This window comes from Cervus elaphus, chromosome 32 (assembly GCF_910594005.1).
Source record: "Cervus elaphus chromosome 32, mCerEla1.1, whole genome shotgun sequence".
NCBI lineage: Eukaryota > Metazoa > Chordata > Mammalia > Artiodactyla > Cervidae > Cervus > Cervus elaphus.
The window spans coordinates 44,998,659-45,022,195 of NC_057846.1; the positions used below are offsets into that span (position 1 = coordinate 44,998,659).

At 45.1% G+C, this 23,537-nt stretch overlaps 1 protein-coding gene across 19 annotated transcripts in view; it reads left to right on the forward strand.

Moving 5' to 3' along the window:
- CSGALNACT1 (chondroitin sulfate N-acetylgalactosaminyltransferase 1) overlaps positions 1-23,537 on the forward strand; it is a 321,323-nt gene that overhangs the window by 150,331 nt on the left and 147,455 nt on the right. For 10 of the 19 annotated variants that reach the window (XM_043893972.1, XM_043893984.1, XM_043893979.1 and 7 more), the window contains one exon: positions 9,895-9,988. The gene's annotated coding sequence lies outside the window, so the exon portion shown is untranslated. Of the gene's footprint in view, positions 1-7,214; positions 7,369-9,452; positions 9,614-9,894; positions 9,989-23,537 lie in introns of those variants that run through there. The other 9 variants (XM_043893973.1, XM_043893967.1, XM_043893978.1 and 6 more) reach the window with 4 other exon arrangements.

The following is a 23,537-nucleotide window of genomic DNA, read 5'->3' on the forward strand; positions in this document are numbered from 1 at the left end:
CCTAGCTCCACCTCTGGGCTGGTGAAGGATGTGAAGCAAGATACTTCACTTCTCTGAACTTGGATCCCCTCATCATGATAGGCAGTGGCTCTGTCTCAGGTTCCTTAGGTGAGGAGCAAACGGCTCAGTCCGTAAGACTGGGGCCTGGTCTATAGTGTATGTGTGCTCACTTATGTCCAGCTCTCTGCAATCCTCTGGACTGTAGCCCGCCAGACTTATCTGTCCATGGAATTCTCCAGGCAAGAAATACTGGAGTGGGTTGCCACTTCCTACTCCAGCGCATCGCCCTGACCCAGGGATCACACCTGTGTCTCCTGCATTGGCAGGCGGATTCTTTACCTTTTGTGCCCCCTGGGAAGCCCTGGTCTATAGGAAGTGCTCAATAAATGTTAGCAGTTGTTACTGCGACTCTAAGGGTAGTTAGAACTATTTCTGTCAAAAATACTAAGGAAATAAAAAATTATATTTATATGTATGTATATGTAAACAACAATTAGAAATCTTTCTTCTGGAGGCTTTTGTACGTCTAGTGTAGCGTGTTGTTTTCTATAGCTTTTCATCCAACAACTGTCTTAATTGCCTCAAAAGATAACTACTCGGTCTTTAAAAAAATTTTCCCTATTTTTGTCTATTCAGTAATTGCTCTACAATAAACTCACATATTTAAAGTATACATGGGCTTCCCTGGTGGTCCAGTAGCCCCAGTGCTGGGGACCCAGGTTCCATTCCTGGTCGGAGAACCAGATCTCACACGCTGCAACTAAGAGTTCTCATTGACGACTAAAAGATCTCACACGCTGCAACGGAGATTGAGGCTCAAAGGTCCCATGTGCAGCAACAAAGACCTGGTGCAGCCAAGTAAATAAATATTTTAAAAAAGATGCATTCCGACTCCAGAGATAATGTAAAAAAATTAAGTATACAACTTGATTAGTTTTTTAAAAAATTTATTTATTTAATTGGAGGCTAATTACAATATTGTGGTGGTTTTTGCCATACTTTGACATGAATCAGCCGTGGGTGTACATGTGTCCCCCATCCTGAACCCCCCTCCACCCTCCCTCCCCATCCCATCCCTCTGCGTCATCCCAGTGCACCGGCTTTGAGTGCCCTGTTTCATGCGTCGAACTTGGACTGGTCATCTATTTCACATATGGTAATAGACATGTCCATCCTAAAGGAGCTCAGTCCTGGGTGTTCATTGGAAGGACTGATGCTGAAGCTGAAACTCCAACACTTTGGCCACCTCATGCAAAGAGTTGATTCATTGGAAAAGACCCTGATGCTGGGAGGGATTTGGGGCAGGAGGAGAAGGGGACGACAGAGGATGAGATGGCTGGATGGCATCACCGACTCAATGGACATGAATTTGAGTAAACTCCGGGAGTTGGTGATGGACAGGGAGGCCTGGCGTGCTGCGATTCGGGGTCTCAAAGAGTTGGACACGACTGAGTGACTGAACTGAACTGAATATACATGTTCCAGTGCTATTAGTTTTAATATACACATGAAACCATCCCCCAAATCAAGATAAAGATCATATATACATCACCAGGAGAGTTCATCTGCCCCTTGGTAATCCCACCATCCTACCTCTCCTGGCCCCTCTGACCCTCCATGCCCACCCCCAGGCAAACTCTGACCTGCTAGAATTTTATAGTATGGAATCATACAGTATATTTTCTATTTGTTTGGCTTCTTTCCCTCAGTGTGATTATCATTCTTACTCGTATGTGTACCAATAGTTCATCCCTTTTTACTGCTGATTACTCCCAATATTTTTTTCTTTGTTTACTCTTTACCCCTGTCTTGCTTAACTTGGCCATGGCATGGAATGAAAATATATTTTGATGATTTTAAAAATAGTTATTGGTTAAATATCTGTGTTTCTTATGCTTATTTTTCATTTTGTTATCTGGTATATGTAGTAAGTAGTGTACAGAAATTGTAGATTTCTTGAGAGTAACACCCATTGTACTCTGTATGAATATTTAAAAAAATTGACATCTATAAATAGTATTGCTATTTATTTGAACATTGAGATTAAAATTTTCTCCTGTCTTGTTGACTCTCAGGTACCAAAAAAAGCATCCTTCTATTGGCCTGACCCAATAAATTCATTGAATAAATTCAGTTCCATAAATATTTACACATAGTTTTCATTTTCATGGTGAAATATTTCTTCTGTTGATGTTTAAGTCTTTTTTTGAAAATGTGGACAGTGTGTTCTCAATTTCCTTGCAACTGGAGCATAACATGAAGTAAAGTAAAAAAAAAAAAAAGGCTACAGCAAAAATAATATATTTGCAAGATAATAAGAGATCATTTGGGGAGGCATGTCCATTTTTCTAATGGTCTTTACCAACACCATAGTATCTCTCAAGTGTTGACATTCTGCATCTGGGAAGGGGCACGATAAAAATTACCATTCAGAATACCTGTTCAAGTTTGGTGAAAGATTTAATTTCTTCATCTGTCATTGTGTCACGAGCCCTGTGAATACTATAGATCAACCCCCAGTGCCAGAAATGCTAGGGACTTGGCAGCGGCGTGGGTAGAATTTAGCCAGAGGGAATTGTAAAGAAGCCAGAGAAAACAAACTTCACCCATTCTGCACCTCGGCCTTGTTCTGGGTGGTTGTCCTGGGAAAGCTGGGAATGCAGTAATTTAAAAAACAGCCCATAAATGGAGATGTATATGCTGACCTTAACGACGCTGCAAGAATTCTAGGAGCAAGGTAGACTTTTATGGAACACAATAAAAAGTAATGCAGTTCCATTCTGTGCTGGAAGGTACCCTAGAGACGATCTGGTCCAAACTTTCATTTTGTTGGTGACCGGCCCAAGGTCACACAGTAACTTGATGGCAGAACTGGGGCTAGACCAGGGATTTCTGAGCCACACGTGCATTTTCTACGTGTGCCCTCTCAGTGTTCCTGCCCCTGTTGTGTTGGGCCTGGTGTGTTGGAGTGTTCGGTGCTGGAAGGTGAGATTTGCTCTCTCTGAGCTGTCCTGTGGAGGGGTCCCTGTTCCCTGGGGCACTGCATCTGAGCGCTCTTCTTGCTGAGCATCTTGTCTTCTTTCACGGTGAGTTTATTCTGGTGAATGGAGAGCTGTGCTTCTGGCTCTGTCAGTTCTGTGAGGTGTGACGTTTGGTTAATGGACAAACCCATGCTTTTGATGGTCAGATTACCCATTATCAACCAGTCTGGTAAAATCGCTATACCCAGGAGGCTGTAACTTTAAGTCTTCTGCTTTTTAAAGCTCCTTCCCTCATCTTCACATCCGAGTCCAGGTGCTGTCCTGCTCATCTTCCTTCATCTGTGCTGTTTGTTTCTCTCTGTGATGTATCTCCCCCACCAATGGAATCCTAGTGGGAAGGGAGGCAGCTGATAAAGACCACCCTCCTTCACTGAGAACCACTGGCCTGGACCAACCAGACTTGGAAATACAGACTGCGACATTATGGACTTGCCTAAGGTCTCACAGTAACACGTTTAAGATGATGCCTTAGTCCCAGCTGCTATAACAAAACACCCAAACACACACTGGGAGGCTCATCAGCAGAAGTCGTTTGTTCTTCACAGTTCTGGAGGCTGGAAGTCCAAGATCACAGGGTGAGCATGGTCCAGTTCTGATGAGGGCCTTTTTCTGGGCTGTGGACAGCTGACTTCTCACTGTGTCCTCACAACGTGAAAAAAAAAGCAAGCTAGCTTTCTCGTTATGTCTCACAAGGGCACTAATCCCACTCAAGAGAGGAGCACCTTTATGACCTAATTACCTCCCAAAGACCCCATCTCCAAATACCAACGTATTGGGATTAGAATTTCAACACAGTCCATAACAGATGAAAGCCTGAATGCCGCGTGGTGCCCAGGCCGAGTGCTACAGGTCTCCCTCACTGGCATCTGTGATGGCAGCACATGCCTGGCAGCTGCAGCATCTCAGAAGGGCAGGGCTGACCCGGAGGGGTTTCAGAGAGGGTGTGTGAGTGTAACTGCAGACTCTGCTGAGAAAGAGCTCTTTTTTTTATAAAGCAGCATCAGCTGTCTTAGGTTCAGTCTCTGGGTCAGGAAGATCCCCTGGAGGAAGGCATGGTAACCCACTCCTATATTCTTGCCTGGAGAATCCCATGGACAGAGGGGCCTGGTGGGCTACAGTCCATGGGGTTGCAAAGAGTCAGACACGACTGAAGTAACTCAGCATGCACCATCAGCTGTCTGTCTGTATCCCAACTGATGTAGGAGAAAGATGTGTGATTGCTCTCACCATCAATGGCAAACAGAGCACTTTAGTCTCTTTTCTAGAGATTGACGTTAACTCTGATTCCCTCCACCTCTAGCCTGTCTTTTCCGATGCTCCAGTAGCATATTATTTGTGACTTGATTTAGCATATGAATCATTTCATTCTCCCTTGTATTAGCGGTTTTCACGTTGACAGTATTGGAGACGGCACACACAGGACCCTCATAGGGACCCCATAGCCTAGGGTGGGAGGCACTTGGTAAATGCTTGGAATTTAAGGAAATATACTTAATACTTGATACCCTTTAAGGCACCATTAGACCCATACATTTTAAAAGAGACTTCAAATAATTTAGCAACATAATCTTGCTCATGGTCTTGGCAGTTCTGTTCATAGCATAGTAAGTAATGCTCAAAATTCTCCAAGCCAGGCTTCAACAGTATGTGAACTGTGAACTTCCAAATGTTCAAGCTGGATTTAGAAAAGGCAGAGGAACCAGAGATCAAATTGCCAACATGTGTTGGATCATTGAAAAAGCAAGAGAGTTCCAGGAAAGCATCTACTTCTGCTTAGGAAAGCATCTACTTCTGCTTTATTAACTACGTCAAAGCCTTTGACTGTGTGGACCACAACAAACTCTGGAAAATTCTTAAAGAGATGGGAATACCTGGCCACCTGACCTGCCTTCTGAGAAATTTGTATGCAGGTCAGGAAGCAATAGTTAGAACTGGACATGGAACAACAGATTGGTTCCAAATAGGGAAAGGAGTACATCAAGGCTGTATATTGTCACCCTGCTTATTTAACTTATATGCAGAGTACATCATGAGAAATGCTGGGCTGGATGAAGCACAAGCTGGAATCAAGATTGCTGGGAGAAATATCAATAACCTCAGATATGCAGATGACACCACCCTTATGGCAGAAAGTGAAGAGGAATTAAAGAGCCTCTTGATTAAAGTGAAAGAGGAGAGTGAAAAAGTTGGTTTAAAACTCAACATTCAAAAAACTAAGATCATGGCATCTGATCCCATCATTTCATGGCAAATAGATGGTGAAACAGTGGAAACAGTGAGAGACCTTATTTTGGGGGGCTCCAAAATCACTGCAGATGGTGACTGCTGCCATGAAATTAAAAGATGCTCCTTGGAAGAAAGTTATGACCAACCTAGACAGCATATTAAAAAGCAGAGACATTGCTTTGTCATCAAAGGTCCATCTAGTCAAGGCTATGGTCTTTCCAATTGTCATGTATGGATGTGAGAGTTGGACTACAAAGAAAGCTGAGCGCCGAAGAATTGATGCTTTTGAACTGTGGTGTTGGAGAAGACTCTTGAGAGTCCCTTGGACTGCAAGGAGATCCAACCAGTCAGTTCTAAAGAAAATCAGTCCTGAAAATTCATTGGAAGGACTGATGCTGAAGCTGAAATTCCAGTACTTTGGCCACCAGATGTGAAGAACTGACTCATTAAAAAAGCCCCTGATGCTGGGAAAGATTGAAGGTGGGAGGAGAAGGGGATGGCAGAGGATGAGATGGTTAGATGGCATCACTGACTCGATGGACATGAGTTTGAGCACGCTCCAGGAGTTGGTGATGGACAGGGAATACCGGCGTGCTGCAGTCCATGGGCTCGCAAAGAGTTGGACATGACTGAGCGACTCAGCTGAACTGATCTGTGCTTATCACTGTTTATCAGAGTGATAAATTGAAGTGGAGAAAGTGAGGATGGCCGCTTCACGGACAGGATTAGGAGTGAGCAAGGGGCATCCTCTCATTCCCTGGTGGCTCAGCAGTAAAGAATCCGCCTGCCAATGCAGGAAACCTGAGCTCGATTCCTGGCTTGGGAAGATCCCCTGGGGGGAGAAAATGGCAACCCCTGCCAGTATTCTTGCCTGGAGAATCCCATGAACAGAGGAGCCTGGTGGGCTACAGTCCATGGGGTCACAAAGAGCCAGACAGGACTAAGCGACTGAACAGCACATCCTCATCTCGTTCGGTCTGCATCTTTACAAACAAGACCAGGACGCGTTGACTGTTGTTCGTTTCACAGAGTAACAGAAGACAGCATTTGGGGGGAAGAACTCATGACTTTTAAAGCGTTTCCTAAAATGTACTGTTTTCAGTAAAATTATTTAATGTGGAAGGAATCTTTTCAAGAATATAACAACATGCCATTTGTAACGTGTAGCATCCAAGGGCACTTTCTTTTCTGAAACATTCTTGGGAAGGATAATTTTAGAAGTTGGCTGCACACTTCCTGACCCTAAGTCTGCCCTGTCTCCCAGGGCAATTACCCAGAGGACTCCGTTGATTAATACAAATGAAAACACTGCCATCAAGATTTTAAAACATGTATATTATTATCCACATGTGCACAAAGAAAGTCCCACTGGGCAGCTTGAGTTGGCCGATGTGTTTCTAGTCTATCCATGCTTTGGTTTGTTATGTAGGCAGACTTTTTTGTCTTATTTTTCCACATTTCAGGAATCAATGCGTCTCATACTGATGTGGTTTAGATGGATTAAAGATTTAGATTTACATGTATGAATGTGAGGAAGCCTTGGAACTTAAGGTACCTGGATGATTACAGTCAGGCCATTGGACCAGTCGTCTTTAAAGTTTTTTGAAAGTCCTGGGAACTTTCACTTACTCATTGTATGTTAAACAGCACGGCTTCCCAGATTGTTAAAATAGTATTGACCTCAGTGTCCTTGTTTTCAACTGCTCTCTTCCATAGTTGATTTTTGGCCACCTCCTTTGGCATGATTAAAAGCTGACTTATTTATGGAGTGCTGCTAATTGATGGATGTCAAACTCTGTTACTGTGGGGGGCAGGGGCAGGCTTCCCAAACTTTCGAATCCCAACTGGGAAATTTCCAAAACGGAGTGTGTGGTTTTCCCATGGAGCCTCTCCCAGCCACTCTCATGCACATCCTGCCTTCTCCTGCTCACTTTTTACCAAAACCAGAACTTGAGAGGCCACGGAAGCCCCTCCATAATCCTCTCTCTATGCCAAACTGAGGAGAGCACCAGGGCATCAGATGACTGGAGAGGAGCCCTCAGACCTGGACTCAGCCCGAGGGATGTCCTTGAGAACTATTTTCTGAATTCGACAAAGCAAGGTACTTGTCTCTGCTCTGTACCTGCAGTTGCTTTCTGGATTTAGCTTTTATTTTTAGCACATTCTTATTGTCTCTCTCTTCGATACTCTGAAAGGCTTGTCCAAGAGTGGTTTGTCACTGTGATTTCCTGTGAAGAATGAGGGGTTCAGGAGTCTGGGGAGGGGGTCTTCGGATGCCGGCCGTGTGTCTGCCAGGTTACCACTGGTGGCAGCCACCCACTTGTTGGAGAACCTCCCATGAGCACCACCACGTTGCATCCTCGAGGAAGTCAAGGCTTGCGTTTCCTTTTCTTTTTAGAGCATTGGTTTTGAAGTCAGAAAAATCCAGGGTTTACCATATATCTGTCCGAGAGGCTTCTTAGCACATTTGAGCTTCATTTTGCCCATCTGTAGAATGGGGAGGTTATTGCAGACTCCCATGGCATCGTTGCGGGGATGGCAGGAGCTCAGCCTGGGAGCAGCTCTTGCAGTGCAAGGCAGGTAACGTGGCAGGCGAGTGGGTGATGACCCTTCCCGTCCTCCGAACGGGAGAAGCCTAGCTGCACACACCCCTGTCCTCTGTGTATCTGTGGCTCACCTCCAGTGATTTTCCGTGATGCCGCCTCCCCGCTCATCCTGATCTCCAGGGAGTCTTGCCAGTGGTTCTGCCTTCCTATGTCTTTCCTTGTCTATTACCAGCAAGAGATGACCACTTTCTTAGGGCATCTGATGTTTGGAACCGCAAGGAGACAATGTGCTTCCCGGAGCCGAGGATCCGAGCTTTCGTGCGTGCTTTCCTAGGAGGCGAGCAGAAGCAGGGCTGTCCTGTAACTCCTAACCTGTATCTGGCGTTGCCAGGACAGGCAACGGATGAATGGGGCCTCTGTGTGTGGATGAAAAAACCCAGCGTTTCTCTTCCAGTTGCTGCAGTGAGAAGAACAAATTAGATTATTAATTTGATCATGTGGTAGCATGAGCCGACAGCCTATTTAGCTTCATTGTTAAAACAAGTGTGGTTTTGAATGATGTGGACTTTCCCTCTTACTTAGATGGCAGAGAATATTCATTACTGATATCAATAAAGACCATGCTGGTGATCCAGCCTCCATAGCTGCCCGCCCCCCTCGCATGCAGAAAAGGCAGAAAAGGACATTTAAATGGTTGAGAATAAGAATGGGAGACTGGAAGCCAAATTATAAACTCATTTCAACTCCTGGCCCGCAGGCCCTAGAGTGGCCTTATTTGTTGTCAAGGATGGAAAACAACTCGGATTGGGGTCCAAGTGATTATTCGACTTTGGCATTGCTGCGGGGCTGCCAACTGCAGTTCCATTTAGACACAGATTAATTAGCCAGGCAGGGACGGAAGTGGGCCGGGAGAGGCAGCGCTGCGGGGGGACTGGCCGGGCGGGGGTGGGGGGATGGCCCCGGCTGGCCCACCGCTTCAGCAGTTAACCCACAGGAAAGCGGATCCAGATGGCCCCTTCTACGGTGACACTCCTCACACCTTACTTACTGACTTAGTGTCAATGTTGCAGAGAAAACTTTCAAACTTGGGCGCAGGGAGAAACAGCATGTGACAGCCCCCAGCCCTGGCACCAGGAGGCCGACCCCGCGGACCTGAGCCACTTACCCGTCTTGTCTTTGTCCCCCTGCAACCATCCTGGACCTTTTTAAAAAAATCATTATTATTATTCCTGCATGTGAAACGGGAATCATAGAGTATTTTCGTGTGTGTGTGTGTGTGCGTGCGCTATGACTTGAATTATAAAGACAGATGAGATGAAATTACAAACTCGGGAAAACAGGACTCTGCGTAAAGGAGTTGAAGATAGAATTATTCGCATCTATTTAATCGCGGGGGCGAATCCTCTCCGGAGTGTTTCCCCCGATGCTGTGTTCGTTCGTACCTCTTCTGCGTCCGCGTTGATCTCCGTGGACACAGGGGCGCTCGCCGGATTCCTGAAAGGCCGGGGGGCGCAGGGCTGGACCGAGCGGGCGGAGGGGGGCGTCCGGGGAGGAGGCGGGTCCCGCGGGCGGTGCGCGGGGCGTCCGCGGGGGCGCGCGTCCCGGGGAGCTGGGCTCTCCAACTTCCCAGGGGTTTGCTGTTTTGTAACATTTCTTCCTTCCCTACGACCGACCATTAGAAAAAAGTGGCGGCGCGGCGCGCGGTCCCCCCGACCCCACCTGAACCGCGGCTTCGCTGCGGACGCAGCGCCCAGGCCCCGGCGGCTTCAGGAGCCAGCGGGCACCCTTCCTCCCCGCGAGGTTTGTTTTTTCTGGGTTCTTTTCCAAGAGTGTGACTCTGCTTTGCTTTTACACACGTATCTACATGGCTCTCGGCATTTATTTTAAACCTTGATCATTTTTTTTTTTAAACAAATGCTTTGCATTTTACCTATTAAAATAGAGGAAAATACCATCCTGCTTTGGGGGGCAGGACTTTGGATAAATTGTATTTTAGATCCTAAGTGATTTAAAATTTTGTAATATCATCTGTATTTAAGGCGTGGAAATTCCCAGAAGTGACTCCTATTTTTATTTTTTAGATTCCTTTCCATTTCAAGGAGGAAAGTCAAGATATTTTTACTCAGTGGAAGAATGATGTAGTTTCATCCTAACCTTCTTTTCTTATGCTTCCAGGTAAGTGAGTCTGTTAATCATGAATTACTTAAGAAATGAATCTTTGTATGGTCTGAGTTTATTCAGTATTCTGGCTATGTTTGAAATGTGCTGAATTTCATTTTACTTCCAATAGTTCCATTAATAACAGATTATTATTTTAAGATAGGAGTACTTTTTCAAGGTAGTATAATTACTTGGCTGCCTTGGAAAATTCTTTTATTCACTTGTGAAGCCTGTAATTTACATTTAACTCTGCCATCTTCTTCAGAATTTCTCTCTTCTCAGAATGGCAAATGCCAATAATGTAGTTAGAAGAACTACGTAATTCTTTTTTAAAAAATTCACCTGAATAGAATCATTTGTTCTTCTTATGGAAGTTGTGATGAAATGTTAAGCTTTCTCAAATATTTAACCTATAATCAAAAGGGCATCATAATTTTCACCATGCTACAAAATAATTATTTAAATAAAACAGAAAATTGAAGAATGATCTTACTTTCTGACTTATAGCATCTCAGGGGAATACGTTCTAGAACTCTTGGAGAATAGTACCCTGACAGATTATATGGTTGGTTTCAGATTTATGGTTTGGGGACACATGTAAATCTCAGGGACATTGTTTTAGTTCTGCTCTTGTAAGCAGTGATTTTGAATTTCTCTACAATAAGATATTTTATTACATCTGGAAAGACTAACCGTTGAAAACAACTAAGAACTTCAGGGACATCATTAGTTGAAATGAAACAGTATGATATGGGAAGTCATGTATGTGGTTCTTGCGTTCAGCAGAACAAACTTTTATTTTAGTTTTCTATGGAGATGAGTCTATAGATGTAAACATGAAAATAGATAAGCTGTGCTCACCATTCTGCATATCTTCAGGAAAACCCCTTCACTGGTCTTCATTCAACAAATTGCTATAGAGGTTTTGTTTTGATTTTTAATTTTTACTTTTGTGGTACTGTTTGAGATAAAAGGCTGACAGTCAAAACTTTGGATGTGATTTTGCTTTAATGAACTGCTTTGTACTCAAACAATGGCGGGTGAGGAGTTAAAGGGATTGTATCTGAGTTACTAGTAATGAAAAAGAAAAACAACCTTGACCAAAGTTAATAATACATACAAAAACAACCAAGCAATAATCTTCACAAATTATTTTCTGAGTAGAGACTTGAGTGTCTAAGAGGCCTAAGTGACCCAAGGCTACTTTGAGGGTCACAGTGGAAGTTTTCTAATCTGAGGTATTTCAATGTTTAATGTTTTTGAGAAGGACTTGGATGATGTAGAAGAGAATAGGGTCATTAGAACATCATGATATTGAAACCTTGAGATGATTGTAGAGAAGAGCCAGAGTAAACTGTACTAAATAGAGTAGTGAGAAATAGTCCAACTGAGATGTTCATACCCCAGGATGAAGTGATGAGGGAGGCCCGGCTGGGTTTTGGCGAGGGTCTGGTCTCTGTACGTCCTGCCGCAGAGACAGGGTATTGCTGGGGAGTCAGGCTCCCCTGGGACAGTGGGAGCTGGGGAAAGCCTTCGGTTTTCCAGGAACTGTGGGCTTCCCAGGTGGCACAGGTGGTAAAACAACCCGCCTGCCACGCAGGAGACAAAAGGGACGTGGGTTCAATCCCTGGGTCAGAAAGACCCCCTGGAGGAGGGCATGGCAACCAACTCCAGTCTTCTTGGGTAGAGGACGGATTCTTGGGCATTATCCCGTGGGCAGAGGAACCTGGTGGCCTATACTCACTCCATAGGGTCACCAAGAGTCGGATACAACTGAAGCGACTTAGCGTGTATGCATACTCCTTATAATCCGAGTTCCTTATAGATGCAGGGCTTTGCATGTCCTTTATAGTGGACCTTCAGCACACCTTCAGAGGGCAACCGTGTAAACTGGGGAACGAGTGGCTGGTTGGCAGGTGTACCTGCCCTGTGCATGGTGGTCCTGGAGTCCCAGCTGGGAGAGGTGGTTGGTTCAGTTGTTCACCAGCTCGAGGTGCTGAAAGGCTCCCCGAGGGATCTCCTGGTCTCCTCTGTGTCCCCCTGGTACCTTACGTGCCGCCCGGCCTTCTCCGTGAATTGCTGCCCACTGAGGTCGTGCCCCCACCCTGAGCCTGGTGTTTCCACAGTCTCTCCCACCGGGAACTCTTCCTTCGCTGCCAACCCCCCAGGGAACGTTCACTGGTCCTGCAGTGGCAATCCCCCCGTGGGGCTTCTAGAGCTCAGACACAGGCCCTGGCACCTGGATATGCTGAAAGAGGCATTGCACGGTTGATGAAAGCATGGGAAGGGAATATAGGGGTGCTGGCCCTGTGGGAACCTCACCCCTCTGCTCCCCACACCCTCCTGAGCGGGCACCTGGCACTGTCTTCTCATCATGGTCCCACGACGGCCGCCTGGACCCCCGAGCAGGACGCTGACCTGGCCGTTATCACTCTGTGATCCAATTAGTTCCTCAGCGGCTGTCTGCGGGGTCCAAGCTCTGTTTGTGGACAGATCACCCTGTAGTTCTTTGCAGCTCTGCAAGCTCATGCATGATGTGTGTCTATCAGATAACATGAAGTAGTAGCCGATGCCATTTCATTTTGGAACGAAGGGGTGTTGCAAGTAAATATGGATGTAAAACCATAATGGAGTAACTTGGCAAATTGCGCATATTTGCAAAACTAGAGAATCAAGTAGAGAAGTTTGTATCGATCGTTTACGAAGTGGCCTTCTCTGGGATCTGTTTTGGACTTCCACAGTCTTTCCACTTAATGGAATGAGACGTGAAGAATGTAAGCTTGTCATGAATGCCAGTGTCTGCTGCTGCAATTTTAATTTATCCTCCTGAACCACAGTTCCTTTTCGGCAGATGGGGCTTCTCCAGGCCAGGCCCGGAGAGGCACGCTGGCCCGATGCAGTCTGCCACGGGGCCACTGTCTCTGTCTGCTGATTGTCACCTCCTCAGGCCTGGCTTTTGTCTTTTCTGCTCTGTTCCCAGGCTCTGCTCATGGAGATTCTCCTTCCATCAAGTGGGTTTCTTGCCTCAGCCTCTCATGCCCGTGTCTTGCCCTGCCGGCCCCTCACCCCCCAACCCCCCACCTCCTCCTTCCTCTGTGCCCCTCCTCACTGCGTTCCTGCTCTGGACTCAGCCCTGGAAATCCATCCTGGCCTTTGCCCGGCCTGGGCCTGGGCCCTGTCGCCCCGCACCATTCTCCATTGTCTGCAATTGTTCACCTGCTGGGTGTTTGTCCTGTGGCCATCATCGTCCTCAAAGAGGGCTCTGAATCTACCTTTGCATCACCCAGCATATGTTTGTCCATATGCATGTTCACAGACAAATGTTTGGATGAATTTCTGGTATCTGAAAGCCCTCATCAGAACCAAGCATCGTCAGTATTTTAATTTGCTGAGGGCTTGACCGTGTACAGTCTGCGTGACTGAACGCGCGTGCAGTGACAGAATGCCTGTCTTTTCTCTGCCTTCTTTTCCCCCTCTGTCTTCTTTCTCTTTCACGTTTGTGTTTTCTGTGCTGCCATGGATAGGAGGAATGTGAACTGGTGCTCTAACTTCGGCACCAGCGCCTGCTTAGGTTAAATAAATTCTTTTATAAGTAAGTCACGGAAGGTTGGAAGCAACCCAGGTGTCCATTGGTGGTGAGTGGTTAAACAAAATGTGGCCTATGCGTTCAATGGAATAGTACTCAGCCTTAAAAAGGAAGGAGATTCTAACACATGCTGCAACATGGATGGAACTCGAGGATGTTACACAAAGGTGAAATCAGCCAGTCACCAAAAGGCAAATACTGCATGATTCCATTTTTAGGAGGTAGCTGGACCAGTCATACTCATGAGGACAGAGGGTAGAATGGTGGTTGCCAGCGGTTGAGGTAGCAGAGGATGGAGTTGTTTAATACTGTTTAAGTTTTCAAGACAAAGAAGTTCTACAGAGTGATTGTATGACCGTGTGAGTATATTTGAAAATTTGAAGAAAATAAACTTTATGTTACATGTATTTTACCATAATTAAAAATAACAAAGTAAGTCAAAGACCTGACTTTAAAAAAGAATAATAATCTTTTAAAAGTAAAAAAAAAAAAGTTGAAAGGGATTTCTTTTTTTTTTTTTGCCACTATATTTTTTTTAATGAAAGGGATTTCTTTGATTTAGGGACTTTTCCTTCCTTGAGCTTAATTTTTTACTTGTGTAGAGTGTAAAAAAAAGTTATTGATTTATGTACTTTTGGCTGTGTTGGGTCTTTGTTGTGGCGCTCAGGCTTCTCATTGCAGGGGCTTCTCTTGTTGCAGAGCACGGTCTGCAGGGTGCTGGGGCTCAGTAGCTATGGCCCACGGGCTTAGTTGCTCTGCCGCATGTTTATCTTCCCCCAACCAGGGATGGAACCCATGTCCCTTGCGTTGACAGGTGGATTCTTAACCACTGGACCACCAAGGAAGTTCCACTTAGATTTTATATCACTTTTCATTAAAAAATGGTACTGTGTAAGAAAAACAAATTATCTTTCCATTGATGAGACCTTTGGAATTTACTTTTAGACCTTGTTATTCCTTTTCTTAGTGGTGCCTGTATTTTCAGTTAAAATCTGGTTCAAAATTACCCACTTCCTCACCTGTTTTTCTTCACCAAAGGTAACAGGATCTTATTGCTCATCTGGAAATACTTGTATGACATTGAAAATCCATATGAGGAGCAGGAATGCTTTTTCTGTCCCAAGAAGAAGGCATGACAGACTCTAGGGTTTAATTTGACTTTTCATGAGGAGATAGCTGGGCTTTCCTGGTGGCTCAGACGGTAAAGAATCTGCCTGCAATGAGAGAGACCCTGGTTCAATCCCTGGGTCAGGAAGATCCCCTGGAGGAGGGCATGGCAACCCACTCCAGTATTCTTATCGGGAGAATCCCAGGGACAGAGAAGCCTGGCAGGCTACAGTTGATCGGGTCATAAAGAGTCGGACACGACTGAGCGACTAATGCGAACAGTTTCAAGGAGACAGCTACTTTAAATCTTGCCTTTTTATTTTTATTTTTTTTTCATTACACTAATGGCCCTGTCAAGTGAAAAATCATGACCCTACAACTCTAAATAAAACTCTGGTGCTTGAAAGGGCACAGTTTCACAAGGCTCAGCTGACAATTAGGAAGCAGTTGTCTCAAAGGTTCTGACCCATTAGGTAGTGTGCTTCCTGAAGAATTTAAAATGAAACCTGAATCCCTTCAGCCTAGGGGCATACTGGCTGAGAAGGGAAGGTAGAGATCGGGTGAGGCCATGTGTGAAGGTTTGGGGGGAAAGTGGGAATGAAAGTCAGAGGCAGAGGGTGGGCAAAAGAAGGCGTTAGGACCTATGGAAACTTCCAGCTCAATTGTTCCTGAGGTTTTTAACGTTCCAAATGTGATCCTATGGTCAAGGCCTCTAGAAGAAATGAAATTCATCTCTACTATTGGGAAACTCATTCAAGTTGATATTGTAATTTTTTTTGTAAAGTTTTTTAAAAAAACATGGTAATTAGGAATAATAGTGTTTATACTCGAATGTTATGATAAAGACATGCATATTTTCAATTCAACAAAAATGTGAGACTTATTATTGGATTGGCCGAAAGGTTTGTTTTTTCCCCGTAAGATGGCTCTAGTAGCGTTTAGTTGTCTTTAACTTCACTGAAAACAATTTTGTTAGATTCTGTTGTGACAGCTATCATATCAGCATGCATTTTAAAAAACTTACCAAAATTGGTGAATTGTTGTGTAGCCATTTTAGTATTGAAGATGGAAGAAAAAAACCCAATATATTATGCTTTATTATTTTAAGAAAGGTAAAATCGAAAATGAAACGCAAAAGATGATTTGTGCAGTGTATGAAGAAGGTGCCGTGACTGAAGGACCATGTCAGAAGTGGTTTGCAGAATTTTGTGCTGGAGATTTCTTGCTGGACGATGTTCCAAGGTCGGGTAGACCAGTTGAAGTTGATAGCAGTCAAAACGAGACATTAATTGAGAAAAATCAACATTATACCACGTGGGAGACAGGCAGCATTTCAAAAGACAGAAATCAGTATTGAGAATCATGTCCACCAGCTGGGTTATGGTCACTGCTTTGATGTTTGGGCTGCACATGAGTTAAGTGGAAACACTGTCTTGAGCGTATTTTTGCATGAGAGTCTCTACTTAAACATAACAAAAGCATTACCTGTTTTTAACACAAACTGTGAGGGATGATGAAAACTGGATGTTATATAATAATGTAGAATAGAAGAGTTCATAGGGCAAGTGCAGTGAACCACCAACTACACCAAAGGCCAGTCTTCATCCAAAGAAGGTAGCCTTGTGGATACGGTGGGCCTGAAAGGGAGTCCTCTGTTATGAGCTCCTTCTGTAAAATCAAAAGATGAATTTCGGCAGGTACTGCTCCCAGTTAGACCAGCTGAAGACAGCACTTGATGAAAATTGTGTGGAATTGGTCAACAGAAAGTGCATAATCCTCTACCAGAGTACCACAAGACTGAATGGTTTCTTTGTTGACCAGGCAAAAACTGTTACAGCTTGGCTGGGAAGTTCTGATTCCTCCGCTGGATTCACCAGACATTGCGCCTTTGGGTGTCTTTGGGTTGTTTGTTTGTTTTTTTTTTCTTTTGGTCTTTGCAAAATCCTCTTAATGAAAAAAAATTTCCATTTCCTGGAAGACTGTAAAAGGCACCTGAAATAGTTCTTTGCTCAAAAAGATAAAAAGTTTTGGGAAGATGAAATTATGAAGTTGCCTGGAAAATAGCAGAAGGTAGTGGAACAAAATGATAAACATGTTCAGTAATGTTCTTGTTGAAAATGAAAAATGAGCCTTTTATTTTTACTTAAAAACTGAAGTAACTTTCTGGTCAAACAAACGTATACTGGTCTTGAACCCCTTTGGTTACCAAGTGCCAATTCTTGGGTTGGATCCAGTCGCTGGTGAAGGTGTCAGTCACCTGCAGAGAAATGAAAAAAATAAAGTGATGTTTCCAAAGAGCTAATATTCACTTTAAAGGAATAATGTTTACTTTGAGCTTCTGGTCTTTTTTCTTATATATTAAAATATAAAATATTTATTCTTTTAGAATACAGTGATAGTTAATATTTAAAATATCCATTTCTTGGCAAATTAAAATGTTGGATATCACTTAGCATTCCTGGTTACAAGAGCCAGAAATGAACTAGACTACCTTAGGAAAGGAATCTGTTGGAATTCACACAAGGTTATGTGTGTGTGTGCTAAGTCGCTTCAGTTGTGTCCGACTCTGCAACCCCATGAACAGTAGCCCTCCGGGGTCCTCTGTCCATGGGATTCTCCAGGCAAGAATACTGAAGTGGGTTGCCATGCCCTCCTTCAGGGAATCTTCCCGACCCAGGGATTGAACCAGCGTCTCTTATGTTCCCTGCATTGGCAGGCAGGTTCTTTACCGCCAGTTGATATCTGATAAAATCTTCCAGCCAGGGCTACTGGTGTCATTAAATGTGTTTTCTACGTTTATAAAACTTGTGACAGCTTTGTCCCAAGCCAGTGGGGTAGATACCAAGGGATAGAGGTCTTGATGGCTGGAAAATAATAGGTTGAATTGAAATTAAATTAAGTACCATCACATGACATATACCATTGGCATTTTTTGATAATTTTCTGCAGCAAGGTGAAATGTAGCATTACCTGTAGCCTTGACCTCATTTGAGTCCTGCCATTGGAATGGGGGCTGTCCCTGGGGGTGGATTAGCTACTTGCGTGTGGGAGCGTCTGTTGTTTTGTGTTAGGCAATCACCTAACATTTCTGCCTCTGAAGTTCTTGCTGTGTGTTTCAGTGTTATTATTGCTCATCTCACTGTAATTTGATAAGGCACGTGAACTTTTAATTTAGTGCTTCTTTAGGAAGCCAGATTGTGGAGGTGTGTGTAGCCTCTGATGCTCTGACCACTGTTCTAGAAACTCTCACTCCCCTTGGCTTGTATGGAGACTTCCTCTGGTTTCCTCCCTCTTTCTGCGGCTGATCCTGGGCGGCCCCCTCCCCAGTCCTTACAGGTCTGCGTTCCCCAGCGTCCTATCCTCTCTGCCCTCTCGTTCCGTGTCATCCGCGCAGTCTCCTTGGCTCTAGGTGCTGACCTCGTGCTGACCTCACGTTTGTTTCCCCAGCTTACACTGCCATCTGGTCCCCCCAGCCCCCTGCACTCATCATGCTCCCCTGGGCTTCCCCCAGCCCCCAGCCAGAACTCCCCAAGATACCCTGATTTTGTTACTGTCACTCAGGGGGCTTACTTGGTCCATCGCCAAGTGCCCGCATCCTGCCCATCCTCTTCCTTTGTTAAAAAAAATTTAATTAATTATTTAATTATTTAATTTTTGACTGTGCTGGGTCTTTGCTGCTGCTTCCTCCCCCCGGGACACCCTTCCAGGCTCCTCGGCTGGGCCAGTTCCTGCTGGTTCTCCACGACTTGACTCGGGTGGTCTCTCTTTCCAGGCCTCTCCCCTCCCCTTGGACTGACCTGCGGGTTCCCCTCTCCCTTCATGGCACCTCCTGTATGGTGTTATTGCATTTGATTTTCTTGCCTTTGGTTTCTGTTACCTGGGCCCGAGCACCCCCGGGACCACTCGACACCCCAGGGACTGGCGCAGAATGGATGCTCCGCAGGATGAATGGTTGGCAGGAGTTTGAGCGGGCCCGCCTGCTCTCCTGCCGAGGAAGGGGGTGCAGAGGACTCTCGCTGACAAGGGATTCAAACCAGCATCTTTCTTCCCACCTCTTCTCCTGGTCCGTGCCTTCCCCTCTAAGAACGGCTCTTGTTTTTTCCTGAGTCAAATCGTGGGAGAAGCTGAGAATGAAGAAGTACATGAATCAAAGAAAACAGTGGGTCAGAAGGGCACCAGAGAAACAGCTTCTGTTTTATTCTACCTACTGCACTTCTCATCTTGTGTTTCCAGTTGTCTTACTTTGGTTTGGGGAACATGCGTACACAGCCAACCAGTCTGGGAGCTTGCAGGCTGCATGCTGGTGTTTCTCCCCATTTGAAGCAGACTGAAGGTGTGTGTAGGCATCTCCTTTCTCCTGAATTTCTTCTTCTTTAACTCGGGGCATACATGGCTCTCACCCTGGCACTTCTGGTTGTTCAGTTGATTGGTGTTGGAGTGGGTGCTTCCCTGTTTTGAGAGGCGAGGTGGTTGGCTTCACACTGGCCCTAGAATTGGGGTCGGAAGCTCAGCTCCATCACTTACCAATGCTGTGAGATGGGCAGGTGACTGCACCCCTCTACCCTTCACTTCACCCAGAAAATGAGACAAATCTTTTAGAGTTGTTGTGAGGATTGAGATCGATGTTTATGAAGTACCTGGCACATCCTAAAGGAAGTCAATCCTAAAGGAAATCAACCCTGAATATTCATTGGAAGAACTGGTGCTAGAGCTGAAACTCCAATACTTTGGCCACCTGATGCGAAGAACTGACTCATTGGGAAAGACCCTGATGCTGGGAAAGACTGAAGGCGGGAGAAGGGGACGACAGGGGATGAGATGATTGGATGGCATCACCGACTCGATGGACGTGAGTTTGGGTAAACTTCAGGAGATGGTGAAGGACAGGAAGCCTGGTGTGCTGCAGCCCATGGGGTTGCAAAGAACTAGATACGACTTGAGCCACTGAAGAACAGTAACAGCCTGGCACGTAGTAGGGATGCAAGAAATTACCAGTATTAACTCACAGGATGTAAACATTTACATTTTTCCCAAATTGAAAATAAAGCTGTGGTCCCTGCTCCTCCCTTTTCCTTTCCCAGCTTCCTTAATGGAAAGAATTCGCTTGTTTATGGGCCCATTAGTTAGTTAATTAAGCACACGTTGGTCTGGGTGTCAGCCAGGAGTCCTCTACCGTGGGACCCTGGAGGTTTGGGGGGATGCACAGTCCTGGCTCTGTGGGAGCCCGTGGTGTGGTCCCGGAGCCCCTGCACTGAATCTTCCGGGAGGCTGGGGACCCAGCCAGATGCCCCGGCTTCACTCGAAGTCAGAATCTTTGGGGAGCTTGATTGTTTCAGCTCTGCCCTCAGGAGCCTCAGAGTGACGCCGACTTCACCTTCCCGTGGTGAGGCTCGCACCCAGGGCCCCCGAAGGAGCCGTGATCTCTGCTCCGGGCTGGACGTCTCGCTCTCCCCCGTCCCTGACTTACGCTGGGGCCTCCACCGGGCTGATGGCTGGAGAGTCTGTCTCACGTGTGCTGACGTCATCACACTTCATTTGTGGCGAACGTCTCACCACTCAGACACCTCTGATACACACGTTCTTCAGCTGCGGTTCAGGCGTCCTGTGTAGTTACCTACGCAGTTGTCTTCTTGTGCCCAAATGTGGTTCAGCACTTCACTGGTTGAAAATACTTTATTTGGAAATAATTTCAGCTCATAGAAAAGTTTCAAACACAAGACTGGAACCAAAAGCACATAAAGCCTTTACCCAGATCCTCCTATTGTTAATATTTTGCACCTTTTTTTTTTCCCCCATTTGTGTGCTCATTCTCTCCCTCTATCCAGTATATATAAACAAAATTATTATACATTGTTTTTTCCTGAACCATTTGTTCATACATCATGATGAACTAATAAAGTTTATACATCATATGGGCTTACCTGGAAGCCCGGCTCAGCCGGTAAAGAATCTGCCTGCCGTGAAGTCCTGGGTTCGATCCCTATGTCAGGAAGATCCCCTGGAGAAGGGAATGGCTCCCCACTCCAGTATTCTTCCCTGGAGAATTCCATGGACAGAGGAGCCTGGAGGGCTACAGTTCATAGGGTTGCAAAGAGTCAGACGTGACTAAGCAACTAACACTTTCAGCTCTTAAGTAGATCATAAATGAAGTGAAAGTTGCTCAGTCGTGTCCGTCTCTTTGTGACCCCATGGACTATACAGTCCATGGAATTCTCCAGGCCAGAATACTGGAGTGGGGAGCCTTTTCCTTCTCCAGGGGATCTTCCCAACCCAGGGATCAAACCCAGGTCTCCCGCGTTGCAGGTGGATTCTTTACCAACTGAGCTATCAGGGAAGCCCCATACATAGCCCTTGCTCTTAAATAGTTTGGTGTGTATTTCCTAAGAATAAGCATATTTTCCAGTATAACAACATTGCAGGCATCAATCAGTCAGCTTGACATCTATTCAGTTTATCTTCTTAGATAACAGACTGTCTGCACTCTGACTCTGTAATGTTGACTTATATCATCCTGTATGGTGTTTCCCTCTAGTACTATGATCGGGCATTGCGGTTAGTTATTATGCCTCTTTGTTCCTGCCCTCTGAAACCTTCTCAGAGTCTTTCTTTTTGTGAATGATGTTTGTGAAGAATACTGTCCTTTATCTTGTAGAGGATGTTCATTTGGGGTTAGATGACTGATCTTGTGGTTGGATTCAGGCTGTGTGTTCCTAGCTGGGATTCCGCATAGGGATGTGTTCTTACCGGCTTCCCACCTGCCCCTTGTCGGCGATGCTGATTTCAATGACCCTGGCCAGGTGACGGTCCATTTCTCCACTGCATGGTTACTATCTTTCTCTTTGTAACTAATAAGAAATGCCTTACATTTATTACCTTTTGATTTCATACCTATTCATCAACTCGTTTCTCACCTGTAATGATATTAGCATTTTAAAACCTGCTTTGTACAAGTTCAGAGGCTTGGCTTATGTGGAGGCTCCCATCCTATCTTAATTTTATGGTGAGCAGTTGGATAGATTGGAGATTGATGGATTGGAGACCTGGAAAGGAGCTGAAGTAACTGTGACTGATTTTTTTTACAGATGCTCATGTGATGATTTATTCTGAAGAGCTCACACTCCTCAATTCATGATAAAAAATTGCAGTCTGGTGATGGTGTGGAAATCTGTCTCTAGCTTGTAGGCTGGGTTTACTGTACATGCTCAGTCATTCTGACCTCCAGGGTTTGAGGCCCAGAAACAGAAATGACAGTGGTCATACTGTGTGCAGAGCTGCTGACCTGGTCTTGCCAACCCTCCCACGGGGCCACCAAGGTAATGCAGTCACTGTGATGCGTGAAGAGGCGACCTCGGAGTGGACCTCTTCTTTCAAAGATCTGCCCTTTGAAAAGGAAACTTTGCTGTTCTCTGCCCTGTTTGGAGGTTGACCAAGAGGTTTAGATCGGAGGTTCAAGGTGTCCTTACTGTCCCATTCATTTTCTCAACAGCTCTTGATTAAGAAAATGGCTCAGAGTTGTTTTTTTTCCCCACTAAGTAGTTACATCCATTAGCTTGTGAGTATTTATGTCCTAACAACCTAGTAGCTGTTTGAAAAAATAACACAGCAGACTGGAAGAATAATAAGTTTTATCTCCTTCTTAAGCACAGTTCCCTGATAATGGGTTGTGTGCCTCCCTTGGGAGCTGATCTTGGAGTCAGATGGGCTGCTTCATCTTGTGTAGCCGTTGCTTTTTATCACAGTAACCGCTCAAAATGTAGTTTCACAAAGAGGTGATCTTCAAAAGCAATGTAGCTCAGAAGGATGTTGAAAATGTGGATTACCTGGAGCTCGTAGTTTGTACAGCGTCCAGCACAGTCTAGTGTCTAGTGCTTTGCTTGAAAATTTAAAATGTTCTGGAGCACAATTATGCACCCCCTTTGGTACCCTAGGGTGGTGCCTTGGCACACAGCTTGGGAATCATTGAGTTAGGTATTAAAAAGTTTTCTGGGGGTGTTTTGTAATCCTTCTGTAGCCTTTAGACACCCAGATATGCGCCTCCAAGGTAAGTTAGGGGTTAAGTACAACAATCTTGCTTTAAGGAGCAAGATTCTAATTTCTCAGCACACTGACAGGAGGCAGAGATGTCATGTCAACTTAAATAGCAAGAGCCAAAAATTCTTTTATTTATGATATGGCTCAAGTTGGAGGCCTGCTCCTTGCCCCTTGGATAGTATTACATAATACCCTGCTTCAGTTCAGTTCAGTCGCTCAGTCGTGTCCGACTCTTTGCGACTCCATGAATCGCAGCATGCCAGGCCTCCCTGTCCATCTCCAACTCCCGGAGTTTACTCAAACCCATGTCCATCAAGTCGGTGATGCCATCCAGCCATCTCATCCTCTGTCGTCCCCTTCTCCTGCCCCCAATCCTTCCCAGCATTAGGGTCTTTCCCAGTGAGTCAACTCTTTGCATGAGGTGGCCAAAGTACTGGAGTTTCAGCTTCAACATAGGGAGGGATTAAGACCATCCCCATGGAAAAGAAATGCAAAAAAGCAAAATGGCTGTCTGAGGAGGCCTTACAAATAGCTGTGAAAAGAAGAGAAGTGAAAAGCAAAGGAGAAAAAGAAAGATATTCTCATCTGAATGCAGAATTCCAAAGAATAGCCAGGAGAGATAAAAAAGCCTTCCTCAGCGATCAATACCCTGCTTACCAATGACTAAAAGAAATTTTATAAGATTTTCTTACTTAACCTTTTTGGTTTGGTGCACACGTTATTCTTCCCACAAGCTGATTATTTTTTATGGATTAATGATCTCCTTGACAGATATTTTAGCGGTGTCCTCTTCAGGCTTTGGAAGAACACTGTAAATCTTCTCAAAACCCAGGCTTGTCA